The sequence below is a fragment of the Bos mutus genome, chromosome 14, assembly GCF_027580195.1.
Source record: "Bos mutus isolate GX-2022 chromosome 14, NWIPB_WYAK_1.1, whole genome shotgun sequence".
Taxonomy (NCBI): Eukaryota; Metazoa; Chordata; class Mammalia; order Artiodactyla; family Bovidae; genus Bos; species Bos mutus.
In genome coordinates, this window is record NC_091630.1 from 75,939,608 (window position 1) to 75,953,001 (window position 13,394).

The 13,394-nt window shown below is 53.1% G+C and overlaps 1 protein-coding gene across 3 annotated transcripts in view; it reads left to right on the forward strand.

Moving 5' to 3' along the window:
* Positions 1–13,394, forward strand: part of ST3GAL1 (ST3 beta-galactoside alpha-2,3-sialyltransferase 1) — an 88,428-nt gene that overhangs the window by 47,658 nt on the left and 27,376 nt on the right. The window contains exon 3 of one of the 3 annotated variants that reach the window (XM_070382752.1): positions 1,504–1,558. The exons of the other annotated variants lie outside the window; for them this stretch is intronic. The gene's annotated coding sequence lies outside the window, so the exon portion shown is untranslated. The remainder of the gene's footprint in view (positions 1–1,503; positions 1,559–13,394) is intronic. 3 annotated transcript variants of the gene reach the window in all.

Here is a 13,394-nt window from a genome sequence, read left to right on the forward strand (position 1 = left end):
CGTTTGCTACCTGCAGAAGGGCTAGCAGCTTCTAGTTACCAACGCTTGCCCCTGCGGCCACTCAGGTTTCCTGCCTGTCCTCCAGGACAGCCCCAGGGAGGAAAGAAGTACTGGTTTCTCCTTTCTTAACGTCCCTACTATGTGCCAAGAATGGTTCTGGAAGCTTTAAGGGTACAGTCTCAAAATCTACCTCTCCCACCAACCCCGAGAGGTGGGGCTTACAGCGAAGGTATCAACCCTGTAAATCAACTATGTGCGTGTGCTAAGTCGCTTCAATCATGTCTAGGTCTTTTCAGCCCCATGGACTGTAACCCACCAGGCTCCTCTAGTTCATAGGATTCTCCAGGCAAGAATACTGGAGTGGGTTGCCATTTCTTTCTCCAGGGGGTCTTCCCAACCCAGGGTTCAAAACCACATCTCTTATGCTTCCTGCATTGGCAGGAGGATTCTTTACCACCAGGTATTCAATGAAAAAAAGTCCTCCTTTCATATGGTTTCCATGGAGAGTCGGAGGTAGGCTGGCCCCACCCTAGGCAGTGACTCCCTCCTGCCAGCCAGGGCGACTGCTGTGCGGGCACTACTGTGCACAGGCCATCCATTATTGATGGGCAGAGGTCAGCGAGCTCAGGTCAGGGGGAGCGAAAGCGGCCCCGGGGGTTTGAGTATTTGTAGGGCTGTTTTCACCCCCACCCCCAGGAGGGACAGCGCTTTGCACACCTCACAGGTGACGGGAGCTGGTGGAGCATGAGGCTGGAGCTGCTGCAAGCATGAAGGCTTATGTGTAATAATAACACCATAGGGTATCATTGTTGTTGTTTAGAAGGGCCCTCCCTGCTCCCCCACGTTTAGGAAAAACAGCTAAATAGCAATGACGCCTCCTGATTTCTCAGATTCAAGCTCTCTCTCTCTCTTCCCAAAGCACCCAGCGGTCTGCTGCCGGATAGAATGTTCCGGAATTAGACCCCGTCCCCCGCCTCCACGTGTGATCTGGGACTTGCCACCAGTTCACCCACAAGTGCCACCTGCCCGTTTCTGTCCTCTGGGTAGAGAAGGGCTACAACCCCACAGGCTTCCAGCCCCGCTCCGACACGGCCAGGCTTTGCCTGACGATCCTCGGTCTCGTCTGTCCCACAGGAAGCTGTAGGTTAACCCACGTGTGAAGCATCTTAAACTCAGGGCAGGGCGCACAGGGGTCGACAGGTCTGAGCACGCCCTCCTGTCTTTGCTCTAGAGCAGGAAGCCGGCTTAGCGATCAGGCAGCTCGGAGCTTTCGTATTCGGTGTGGAACAGGAAGCCTGCACCCTCGGGTCCCCCGACTCTCCCCACCCCCGGGACTCTGAAGGTGACAGCTGTCCCCTCTGCCCTCCACGTCTCTGTCACTTCTCATCAGCGCTTAGCATTCACTCCGTGTCTGAGCTGAGCATGAGGCAGGCTCTCTCCTTAGATCTTCACACTCTCTCTGTAAGACTGAGTGTCGTTTTTTTTTTTTTGGCCATTTTTTAGATGAAGAAACAGAGGCTCAGAGAGGTTAGGGGACTCTCCCGAGATCACACAGCTGGTAAGTGGCAGAGTTGGACTTTGAACCCAGCTCTCTGACACCAGAATCTGTGCTCTTAATTGCCTTGTTATCTGTGCCTTAAGCTGTTCGATTGTCCTCTTCCACCTGAGTGTGGGAGACCTGTGACTTGGTGACTATTTCTTCCTGTGCTTCCTGCAGCATCCAGAATACAGTAGGCTCTCCATGCCTACAGGGCATTTAGAAGGCAAGCCTTTCTGATCTCACTTGGTTGTACAGTGTTCAGGTAATGGAGTGTGTGTCTAATCACTGAACTGTCCTAGTTAACTGCTTCCACTTTTTGCCACGTTCAAATACATCAGTATTTCCAGTATCTCCAGTATTCTTGCCTGGAGAATCCCATGGACAGAGGAGTCTAGGGAGCTACAGTTTCCATGGGATCACAAAGGGTCAGACAGGACTGAGTGTCTAAGACACACAAGTTCATCAACGTCTCCAACAGATACAAATAAGAAATGCATTATACCCCCTTATTGTAAAGATCAGATACCCTACTGCGGACTGTAACCAGACTGTTTTGAAGATGAATGGGTCTTTTCTTTGTGATTCAAAAAATAAGAACGTCTCCCACGGTGGGACGGAGGGCAGGGCGGTGAGTGCAGCCTGGAGCCCCCTGCTCCTCCCCCCGCATCTAAATGGGCTCCCACTGGGTACTGATGCTCTCTCCCCACCTTCCTCCTGCAGCCTCACCTTGGCTCTGACTACATCCACTTTGCATTGGTCCTCCTGCTTTTCACATCTCTTCTCTTCCATCTCCTCTTTCTCATCCTTGAAACCAGTCTCTTCCTTTTCAGAAGATTTCCTAGAACTCATCTTTGAAAACCCTTTGAATATGAACAAGCCCCATTTAGTAACATGACCACATGCAAACTACCTGATTCAGTCTCCAGACTCCTCAAAGAAAAACCCTGTATTGGGGGTGGAAGTGGGTGTGACGTTCATAGGCCACCAGTGTGGACCTTGGGTGTGGTCTATTAACAATTTTGGTTTTTGAACCCCCTTAGAGGTAATGAGGAGGCCCAGCAGCTGAGCCAGGGGTCCCCTCTCCAGGCCTTGTGACCTGGAAAAGCTGAGTTTCAGTAGCTCGTTTCTGCCTGGGTGAGATTCAGTTTAAAAAAAACATGAAAACCACAATTGATGTGCTTGTCCGGAAGTCTTGTTCTAAGCCTGGTTCTGCCACATCACCCGGTATGGACTTTGCTAAGTCCCTCCTCTTCATGGGGGCCTCAATTTTTCCATCTGTACAGTGGGTTATGGACCAAGTATAGCTAAGACTGACCCCCGGCTGTGGTTTCTCAGCTGTGGCATCAGTGAGCCTTTGACGATGCTCTTGCAGATTCCTGGGTTGACAGGGAAGAGCCACTGGGGCAGAGGACTGAGGGAGGCATGGCGTGTGATCAAAACAACGCTGTACCCTGATCAGGACAGGCCCAGAGCCAGATGCACATGTGGGTTCAGGGATGAGCCTCCCGTGACCGACAGAGGCCATCCCCCCACTCCAGGGAGGTCAGTCAGAGGCTCAGACCAGACCCATGGCCCCCAGCAGGCCAGGTTCCTCCACACAAGCAGTGTACCTGTGTCGTGTTCCGGCCACAGAAGGACTCAGCAGGCAGCTCTCACACCTGCAGGCCACACCTCTGAGTGCCGTACAGATAAACAGTGCGGTTTTGTCGTATTTTGGGGTTTGCTGCTTTTGCAAAAACCAAAGGAAGTCTGTAGGCTGGGCTCTGACTTCCTCTCCCTGAGGGTGGCCAATCTGCTTGGGCAAGGACCAGCAGAGCCTAGCAAGGACTGGAAACCTCCAGACACAAGGTCCAGGGATCAGAGGGCACCTGCTTCCACCCCTTCATGGGTCAGGCCGACTGAGTTGTCACTGGAATCGTCCCATTCACTGTGTGAGGACACTGAAGCTGGGAAGTGACCAAGACCCCTCGCTCACACTGTGCACACACCAGAATGAACTGTGCTCCCTGAGCTTGGACCACCTCTCACCCTGCCATCAGTCCACATGGATCCGTTGAGGCCCCAGTGTGGTTCTCAATGGGGTCGACGCAGCAGTGAGGGATGCTGGTGAAGTTCCTGCCCCCCTGGTTGGTGGGGAGACACACAGACAAAGAAAGAAGGAAATCAGCATGCAATGGGGTGTCCTTTTGTGATTAAGGCTGTGAGGGAAAATGCAGCTGAACGAAAGGGCTAGTGACAAGAGTGATCCCTAGAGCGATCCTGTCTTAGGGTGATCGGAGAAGGCCTCTCCAAGGAGAGCAGCTGGGCAGAAGCATGCATGCAGTGAGGAAGCGAGCCCTGTGGGCTCCACCCTAAGACAGTCTAGGTGGAGGGAAGAGGATGTTCCAAGGCCCTGGAGCAGGGCATGTGCTTACTGTACCTTGCACCCTTGGCATCTGATGGTCTGGGTGTTTGCCTCCCCACCTTCCCAGCAACACAGCTCCTGATCATCACCGTTATTCCCTCCATCCGTCACCTCCACGTGTCTAGGGCCGTGGCAGGGAGTAGCTGTTGCATGGTAAGAAAAATCAGACAGAACTGAATGGGGCCTAGGGAAGGTGTGACTCTAACAAGAAATTGCTGGTCTCATTCCTTCATCTTCTTTGCACAGTTCACTCTTGGGTGGCTTCTCTTGTGGCTTAGTCGATAAAGAATCCACCTGCCATGCAGGAGACATGGGTTCAATCCCTGGGTGGGGAAAACCCTGGAGGAGGGCATGGCAAGCCACTCCAGTGTTCTTGCCTGGAGAATCCCCATGGACAGAGGAGCCTAGTGGGCTGCAGTCCATGAGTCTGACACCACTGAGCTACTAAGCACAGCGCACAGTGCTCTTGGGTGACACTTGACAGTTTCACATTCTTGCTTTGCATTTATCCTCATAATGCATGTTTGAACCAAGACTGAGTTTTCAGCGTGCTGTGGTGCACTAGTTCAAGCTCGTCTTTCCAAGCAGGGCAGGAACCTGGATTCCAAAATCACAGCAACAGAGCAAGAAAGTAGGCTGGGGCTGCACCACTGACCTCAGGCTGAGCGCAGGAGAGGAGGTTCCAGCGCACTGAGCAGGGCCCGGGGTGGGGGTAGGGGTGGGGGCATGGGCGTGGCCATTAGCGGGCTGTGATCTGGAACAGACCCCGTCCCCTCGGGGCTCCGTTTATTTCCTGTGCATCCTTATTGGTACTGATGCTTGTCTAGCTCCTTCCGGAGCAGCTCACAGCCCGGGTGGGCCAGAAGGGACATGCTTTGGGAGTGAGGGATGCCAGCTTCTAATCTTCCTGCTGCTACCGCATTTACCACCTTGGACAGGTCACATCCTCTCCTAGAGCCTTCGTGTCTGCACCTGGGGGGAAGAAAAAGTGGAAAGGCCTGATCCTCCCTGTGATCCTCTGCGATCTTGAAATGCCACAAGCCTTTGCCTCCAAGGCAGGCAGCAGCCCAGCCCAGGGACAGAGCAGCACCCCTTTGATTCTGTAGACCTGGAGCTCTCAGCGGAGAGGTGCCCAGTGAAGAGGGCACGACCTTGGCCGTCCTGCCTCAGGCATTCAGATTAGAGCTTCAGATAGTCCTCACCTCCCCCTGATCTGAGACCTGGGGCTGCAGAGCCAGAAACTCATTTACTGGAATAGAGGAATATGTCTGTTTCTTCAGGGCCCAAAAGGACTTATTAAGTCTTCCATGAACTGAATTTCATTCAGCTGGAAAAAGAATAATCAGAGAGCAGTTCCGCCTGGTTACTTGAACGTTTCTCATAAGAAAGGGTCAAAAAGCTCCTGTACCTTGAGGCTCAGCCCTCCCTGCTTCCTCCCCAGGGAGCAGGCAGCCTGGTGGTCGACCAGCAAGCCCATCTACGTCACTGGGCTATTCACCTGTCCATCTGCCCATAGCAGGCCCCCATGAGGGGCCAGGGCCAAGGGCACAGAGACACAGCCTGTGCATTCAGAGCAGTTAAGGCTCAATCTGACAGTTTTCTACATCTGGTCGAACTCTAGAGAGTCTGTGACTGAGTTCACTCTCAAGGTCACAAAAACGTGAACATTCAGAAACTTTCACTTTTCGATGTTTTCTGTTTTCCACAATGTTTACTCTAAATTCATTGGCTCAACACATCCTTTGTTTACTAATGAAAGCTAATGTCTGTCTCTCCTTTAATCAGTGCTAATTTTCTTCTGATCCATTCCATTCCATGCAGTGCCTCCTAGCCTCATGTGAATTCTGGGGAAAAGGAGAGGCGAGGGCACCAGGGAAGTTCCTGGGAAAGTGGTGCCAGAGACATGGAATTCACCAGCCGGGAGGGGACAGGAAACAGCCACTCCATCAACAGGGAATTTTGGCTGATAACAAAATACTTTAAGATATGGAAAGTAAGCTCTGGGGTTTGATTTATTCTACTTACAAGCTAATGGGTATGGGGTCTGGGGTTTGATTTATTCCACTTATGAGCTAATAACTAAATTGTTAGTGTTTTGGGGATGCTGGCAGAAACAGAGGAGTCCTAGGTCAGAGATGAGAGACTTGTGAAGTAGGGGAGACCCTACTCCTTTCATGCCTGGAGCCTCAGCTCAGGGTGGGTTCTTCTGTACAGTCAAAGCTATGGTTTTTCCAGTAGTCATGTATGGATGTGAGAGTTGGATCATAAAGAAGGTTGAGCACAGAAGAATTGATGCTTTCAAGTTGTGGTGTTGGAGAAGACTGGAGAGTCCCTTGGACTGCTCCAGAATTGACTCAACCAGTCAATTCTATAGGAAATCAGTCCTGAATATTCATTGGAAGGACTGATGCTGAAGGTGAAAACTCCAATACTTTGGCCACCTGATGTGAAGAACTGTCTCCTTGGAAAAGACACTGTTGCTGGGAAAGATTGAAGGCAGGAGGAGAAGGGGATGACAGAGGATGAGATGGTTGGATGGCATCACCAACTCAACGGACATAAATTTGAGCAAACTCTGGGAGATAGTGAAGGACAGAGGAGCCTGGCATGTTGCAGTCCATGGGGTCACAGAGAGTGGGACACAGCTTAGGGACTGAACAATAACAACAACATAACTTAGTCAATACTTTCAGAGGTTGAGTTCAGGAAACAAAAGGGAGTGAAGGTTCTTGGTACCATTTCTTAGGTCATGGCTTATCAGTAGGCACTTATTCTCTATACCTGCTTGCTGCTGCTGCTGCTGCTAAGTCACTTCAGTCATGTCCGACTCTGTGCGACCCCATAGACGGTGGCTCACCAGGCTCCCCCATCCCTGGGATTCTCCAGGCAAGAACACTGGAGTGGGTTGCCATTTCCTTCTCCAGTGCATGAAAGTGAAAAGTGAAAGTGAAGTTGCTCAGTCCTATCCGACTCTTCGTGACCTCATGGACTGCAGCTCACCAGGCTCCTCCATCCATGGGATTTTCCAGGCAAGAGTGCTGGAGTGGGGTGCCATTGCCTTTTCTGCTACACCTGCTTATCTACCTGTAAAATAGGAAGGAAATAAGCACCTAGGTATGTATGTTGAATCAGAAGACCATGTACTTATTATTTGCATTAATGTGAGGAAGCAAACTCACCCTGATAGTTCAGCCTTCTAGGTTTTGGATTATTCCTTTCTTAACTGAGATTGAAACTGTTTGAGTTGCAGCTCTAGTTCACAGCACACATGCAGACACCTGTGTAGAATTCACCTGCCAGGATCTTCCCTGATAAAGATGCTGGTCATTCACTGGGAGAGGGGAAGAGGTGAAGGTGAAAAGGGTCAGATTGCCAGAGAGCAAAAGAATAGAGCAAGAGAGAAAACAGCTGAGGCAGTGCCTCTTCAGATCTTGCCCCAGTGGACGAAAAAAAAAAAATCATCAATAGTCTATCTAAGAAAGAAATGGAAAATTTTATTTGAGCCAACCTGAGGATCACATGTTGGCTTAAAACTGAACATTCAAAAGACTAAGATCATGGCATCTGGTCCCATCACTTCATGGCAAATAGATGGGAAACAATGGAAATACTGAGAAACTTTATTTTCTTGGGCTCCAAAATCACTGCAGATGGTGACTGCAGCCATGAAATTAAAAGACGCTTGCTCCTTGGAAGAAGAGCTAGGACCAACCTAGACAGCATATTAAAAAGCAGAGATATTACTTTGCCAACAAAGGTCCATCTAGTCAAAACTATGGTTTTTCCAGAGATCATGTATGGATGTGAGAGTTGGACTATAAAGAACGCTGAGCACTGAAGAATTGATGCTTTTGAACTGTGGTGTTGGAGAAGACTCTTGAGAGTCCCTTGGACTGCAAGGAGATCCAACGAGTCCATCCTGAAGGAAATCAGTCCTGAATATTCATTGGAAGGACTGATGCTGAAGCTGTAGCTCCAATACTTTGGCTACCTGATGCGAAGAACTGACTCTTCTTCAACACAACTGAAGCGACTTAGCATGGCAAGAGGATCATAATCCAGGAGACAGTCTTTCAGAAAGCTCGGAGAAGTCAGAGCACAGTTATATACATTTTGGAGACAAAAAGTTCTACGTCAGATGACATGTTATGGACCGTTTACACAATCCAGATCTACACATCCAAAGCAAGCAATGGGTTATGGGTCTTCGTGAACCCTCACAAGATTAAGAAGAAAGGTTCTCTCCTGAAGAATGTGGTGGCCCTTGAGGAGATGAAGGAGGAATCTTCTAAGGAAGTGAAAGAAGGTGAAAGTGTTGTCGCTCAGTCGTGTGCGACTCTTTTCAACCCCATGGACTGTAGCCTGCCAGACTTCTCTATCCATGGGATTCTCCAGGCAAGAATCCTGGAGTGGGTTGCCGTTTGCTTCTCCAGAGGATCTTCCCGGCCCAGGGATTGAACTCAGGTCTCCTGCACTGCAGGCCGATTCTTTACCCTCTGAGCCATCAGGACCTCCCATCTTCTAAGAAGATCTGGTCAAGACAGATGCACAACACACACACTAAAATCAAAGTGTTAGTCGGGCTTCCCTGGTGGCTCAGATGGTGAAGAGTCTGCCTGCAATGTGGGGGAATCCCCGGGTTAGGAAGACCCCCTGGAGAAGGGCATGGTGGTCTGGTTAACAGGGACGCACAGCACATACTATAATGGAAGGAGCAGGCCCGCATGGACAAAGATAACCCTTGTGCTTAAGTTTTTCTCCAGAGGAAAATTTTCTTGTCTTGCTGTAAAACGGGCTTGATTTCATTATCTATCACTCTTACCCTGTATTGTATATCTGGGGAGGGCTATAGTTACCCCAATGTCCCTCCCACAAACTCCAGTGGTCCCTGTGTCAGCTCAGGATACTCAAACACAAGGATGCGCATTGCCCCACGGCTGGGTGAGGTCTCCCAGCTGGCAGAATAGAAGTCCTGGGACTCTCGGATGGAGACCCTGCCTGGTGTCAGGTACGCACCACCAGACCCCGAGACACGCCTGGACCCGCCACCCCGGCCAGCCTCTGAGACCCCAGGGCAGCAGCCAGCCTCTTTAAAGCCTGCCTCTCACCACGGCGTTTCAGGAAAAGATGAAAGGAAGTCTGTGCTTTAAAGCAAATTAGGCAGAACGAGAGGGTTTCAAAGTGCCACTCTCCCCAAGTGGGAGGCTCTTTGATGGGCAACCGGGGACAGACCCTGCCGTCTCCTGCCCTCAGCCTGGGGAGCTGGGGCAGAACGGCTTTATCTCCAAGCACTTGTGGCCACAAGGGGAGTGTTCGCCATCTGGGAGGGGGTGGTCAGCGTAGCTCACTCTTTCCTGCCTTCCCGCTTGACTTGCCTCCCTCATTGCATAGAGGATGGCTTGTAGCTGTGAGCACTTTGTAGGGAGGAGTGGGAGTAGGGCTGAGTGGGTGTGTGACCTTCCAGGCGGCATGGATGCACCCACAGCAGGGGTGTTGGGCTCCAGCTAGGACTCCAGTTGTGAGAGCAGCTCAGGCTTGGGGGTAGATGCCCCCCAGGACCCTCAGGACCCTCGACTGAATCTCAGCCTCATCCCTGGCCAGGTGCCCTTGAACAAGAGCCCTCAGCCTTGACCTTGACAGAGGCAGCACCACCCCCTCACGGCCTGGGAGAAGCGCCCAGCTCGGTGCCTGACGCACAGCTGTGTATGTTAGAGACAGGTCCCCTGCCTCTTCCCCGACACACACACCAGCAGGGGTTTCTCCAGGACTCACCAGCTGTGGGTGCGAATGGGGAATACTCACTCAGGGATCCTGTCTCTCCCGTGGCTCCCAGCCTCCCTGCCACTCCCGGCTCTGAGGACTCCTGCCACGCCCTCCACGTGCGCAGGTCGTCCCTGGTCCCTCTGCTCTTGCCCGGCTCGCTGGGCCTCTGCTGCCCGCAGGCTGCCTGATCTCAGCCGCCCCGGGAGCTCGCTGCAGCCCCCAACACCATCCTTGCGCGTCTTCTCAGACACCTTTGCTGTCAGTCCTCCCGGTGGACAGCTGCACAGCCCCTCATCAGGGGGCAAGGTGTCCCTCCTTCCCCAAGTTCAGGGCTCGAGAGGGGGCCCCACGTGGGTGACTTGGGCCCAGACCGCTGCAGGGTTAAATACACAGAGTGGCCCCTGGTCTCTTCCCAAACGGGGCTTGGCCAGGGGTGGGGAGCTGGGCCAGTTATATCCCAGTCACCCCACTAGACACCATGACAGTCCTCCGACCCTTGACTTCCAGGGATGGTTTGTGCCAGACACATGCTTTTCTGGGGCCCCTGCTCACCCCAGAACACAGGTGCGTGCTGGGCTCCTTGCCTCTTTGGCCACTGGGTTTATCCTGCAATCTGAACCCGCATTCTGGGAGTCACCAGAGATCAACCCCCTCAACCCCCTTCAGGAGCTGATTGGATGCCTCTTGTTAATCATTAGAGTTCAGATCTCCCCTTGAAGTCAGGGGGCCTGGAAGGAAGTCAGGGAACCCCCAGCTCTTTAGAACCAAGGGCAGACCCCCGAGGTGAGGGTGTGGTGGGAGCTTCCCCCTTCTGAATCATCTTTCCTTTGTCTTGACTTCTCCGCCACCCAAATCAGAGAAACCCCTCTTTCTTCTGGGACCTGGTGTCTGCCTGGAGGTGCCTACACAGGGTGACTCCTGAGATTCCTGACCACGTTACACACCTTGGATATTGTGTGGCTGCCTTTGGACTCCGATTTGAGCATCCCTCAGTCTACACACATAAGGAGATTTGTGGATTTAAATTCCCTTTTGTGCAGCTCAAAGCATGAAAATTGATCCAGCTCCTTCTCATATGACCCTAATCCTGGTTAATCACGTTTCTCACGGGTGCTTCTCCAAACTGCCTGCTCTGAAGTCCAGCTGGTGCGTCTGGAAACCTCTGCTTTGTCCTCCAGCTCCCCAGCACAGGAGCAGGCAAGAGGTACTAGGGTGAGGAGGATTCACAAGTCCTAGAGAGGGTTCCCCCAACCTGCCGCACTTCTTGGGTGTGCGGGAAATGGGCAAAGTCATTGCAGGAAGGAGTGGAGGAAAGTGAAGTCCCCCCAAACGGGCTTCCCAACGCACCAAGATCGAGGCAGGGCTGCTCTCCAGACTCCAGGGGACGCGGTGTGCACACCGTCCAGTCCAGGCTCCAGGTGCTGATTGTGTGGATGCCTTCTGCTGCTCACAGACCATCGCTGGCTCCCCACTGCCTTCATCCCAAAGTCCGCTTTCCTATAGACTTCCATCACCATGCCCCCACCTAGCACAGTCACTCCTAAGGGCACCCCGTTTTCCAGAACTGTGCCCCCCATCACCACCACCTCCACCAACTCACTGTTTGGAAGCCACCTGGTTTCCACCACCTCTCCAATCGCCTCCATCAGCCCCAGGCCCCTGCTGTGTTCAAGGTCCAGCTCCATGCCCACCTCGTCCACAGAAGCTGTGTCCCTTCTCCCTTCAGTTGTTACCAACCTGCCACTTCCAAATCCCTGGGGCCCTTGGCATTCCCTCCTTAATGATGCTGGTCCCTCATGGAGTGCTGCCCAGGCGGGCTTCCCTATCTAGCAGTGAAGAGAGGTGATGGTGCTCAGTGGTGTGCTCCGTGAGGTGTTACAGGTGTCCTCACGTGCCCAGGTGAGAAGCCAGGAGGGTGGTATTGAAGAGCTGGCTTGGGCATCAGCCCCAGCCCTCCATGGTCATGTGACCCCAGCTCTGCCCTGTACCAAGGAGGTGATGATAATACTACCTTCCGCAGAGGACTTGTGACTGTCTCGTACCCACCCGGGCTGGTCCCTAAGAAGCCACGTGTCCTTGAAGGGTGTCCACCCCAGAGATCTTCTAGGTGCCTTGCCAGGTGTCCAGCAAAGAAAGCATCAGATACTGACACAGCTGGATGGGTGGGTTGCATGAATAGACAGGGAGACAGGACGAAGGTCACTACCCGTGGCCCCCAGATCTGGTTAGAGATATTCTATGACCCTTGTTGCTGTTCAGTCACTCAGTCATGTCTGACTCTTTGTGACCCTGCATGGACTGCCGCACGCCAGGCTTCCCTATCCTTCACCATCTCCTGGAGCTTGCCCAAATTCACTTGTCCATTGAGTCAGTGATGCCATCCAACCATCTCATCCTCTGCCACCCCCTTCTCCTCCTGTGTTCAATCTTTCCCAGCATCGGGTCTCTTCCGACAAGTCAGCGTTTTGCATCATGTGGCAAAAGTACTGAACCGTCAGCTTCAGCATCAGTCCTTCTAATGAGTATTCAGGGTTGATTTCCTTTAGGATGGACTGGTTTGATCTCCTTCAGTCTAAGGGACTCTCAAGAGGCTTCCCCAACACCACAGCTCAAAAGCCTTAGTCCGCAGGAAAAACAGTGAGGATTCTGTCTGATACCTGGATATTTAAGTCCAGCAGAAGTCAGAGAGTTGACGAGTGGGAGACAGCCGGGGAATCGTTCACAGACAGGGCCTTGGGAGTGGGTGGGGTCAAGTCCCAGGCACCACCCAGAGCAGTCAAGGGCTAAAGGGGCCTGGGTCTGTGACTCACCCGTGATCCTGCAGGAGGCAGCCTCGGGCGGCAGCTGGTGTTACCCCGGGAGCCTGGAGGCAGGGCTTGTTAGTGCGCCCCCTGGTGGAACCTGGAAAGTGGTGAGCCTGGAGCCTGCATGGCACCCACAGAGACGCCCACCCCAGTGCTGTCCCTGCCTCAGGCTGTCTCATCGGCCGGAGGAGGACAGGGAGGCTTCTTGATGGGTGAGTCCCGGGCAGCATTGGGAGCAGCGTTGGAAGGATTCCAGAAAGAGCCTGAGCCAACTCTTCCTGAAAAGCCCTCCGAGCTGCCGCGGCTGTTCTTGGAGCAGCTGTTTCTCTGGGGAGAGAAGGGGTGGGGGCGGGGCTCCCTGCGGACCACACCTCCAGAGGATGATCTTTGCCGGATGTACAGGGTCCATTCAGAGTGGGCCACCCAGGGCAGGTGAATGCCAGGGTGATTCTCAAGGCCGTGGTTTGGCCCCTGGGGATGAAAAACCATGGGTTATTGCTCATCCTGGGGCTGAAGAGAACTGAGACCCGCAAACAGAGCCATCGCATGAAGAGGGCCATTGACGGGAGCCAGAGGCTGCCAGGTCTTGGCTGCCCCACGGGGGTCGGGAGGGGCCAGAGCCCTAAGTGTCTGGCCTCAGCCCCCATCCTCCTTCCATTCTCCTGTCTGTGCCCACATGGCCCAAAGCCAACCAGTGTGGGAACTCACAGGTGAGGCCCCAGGGCAGCCCTGGGCACAGAGCAGAGTGCCAAGAGTGGAGGGAAGGAAAGCCAAGGTGCCCAGCTCACCACCTGAGCCCCCGGGAGGCTGGGCCACACAGCTTCGACCCTTCCAGGAACCCAGGGCCGGCCGGGCAGGGGCAGTGCTGCGCATGGGAGGTGCC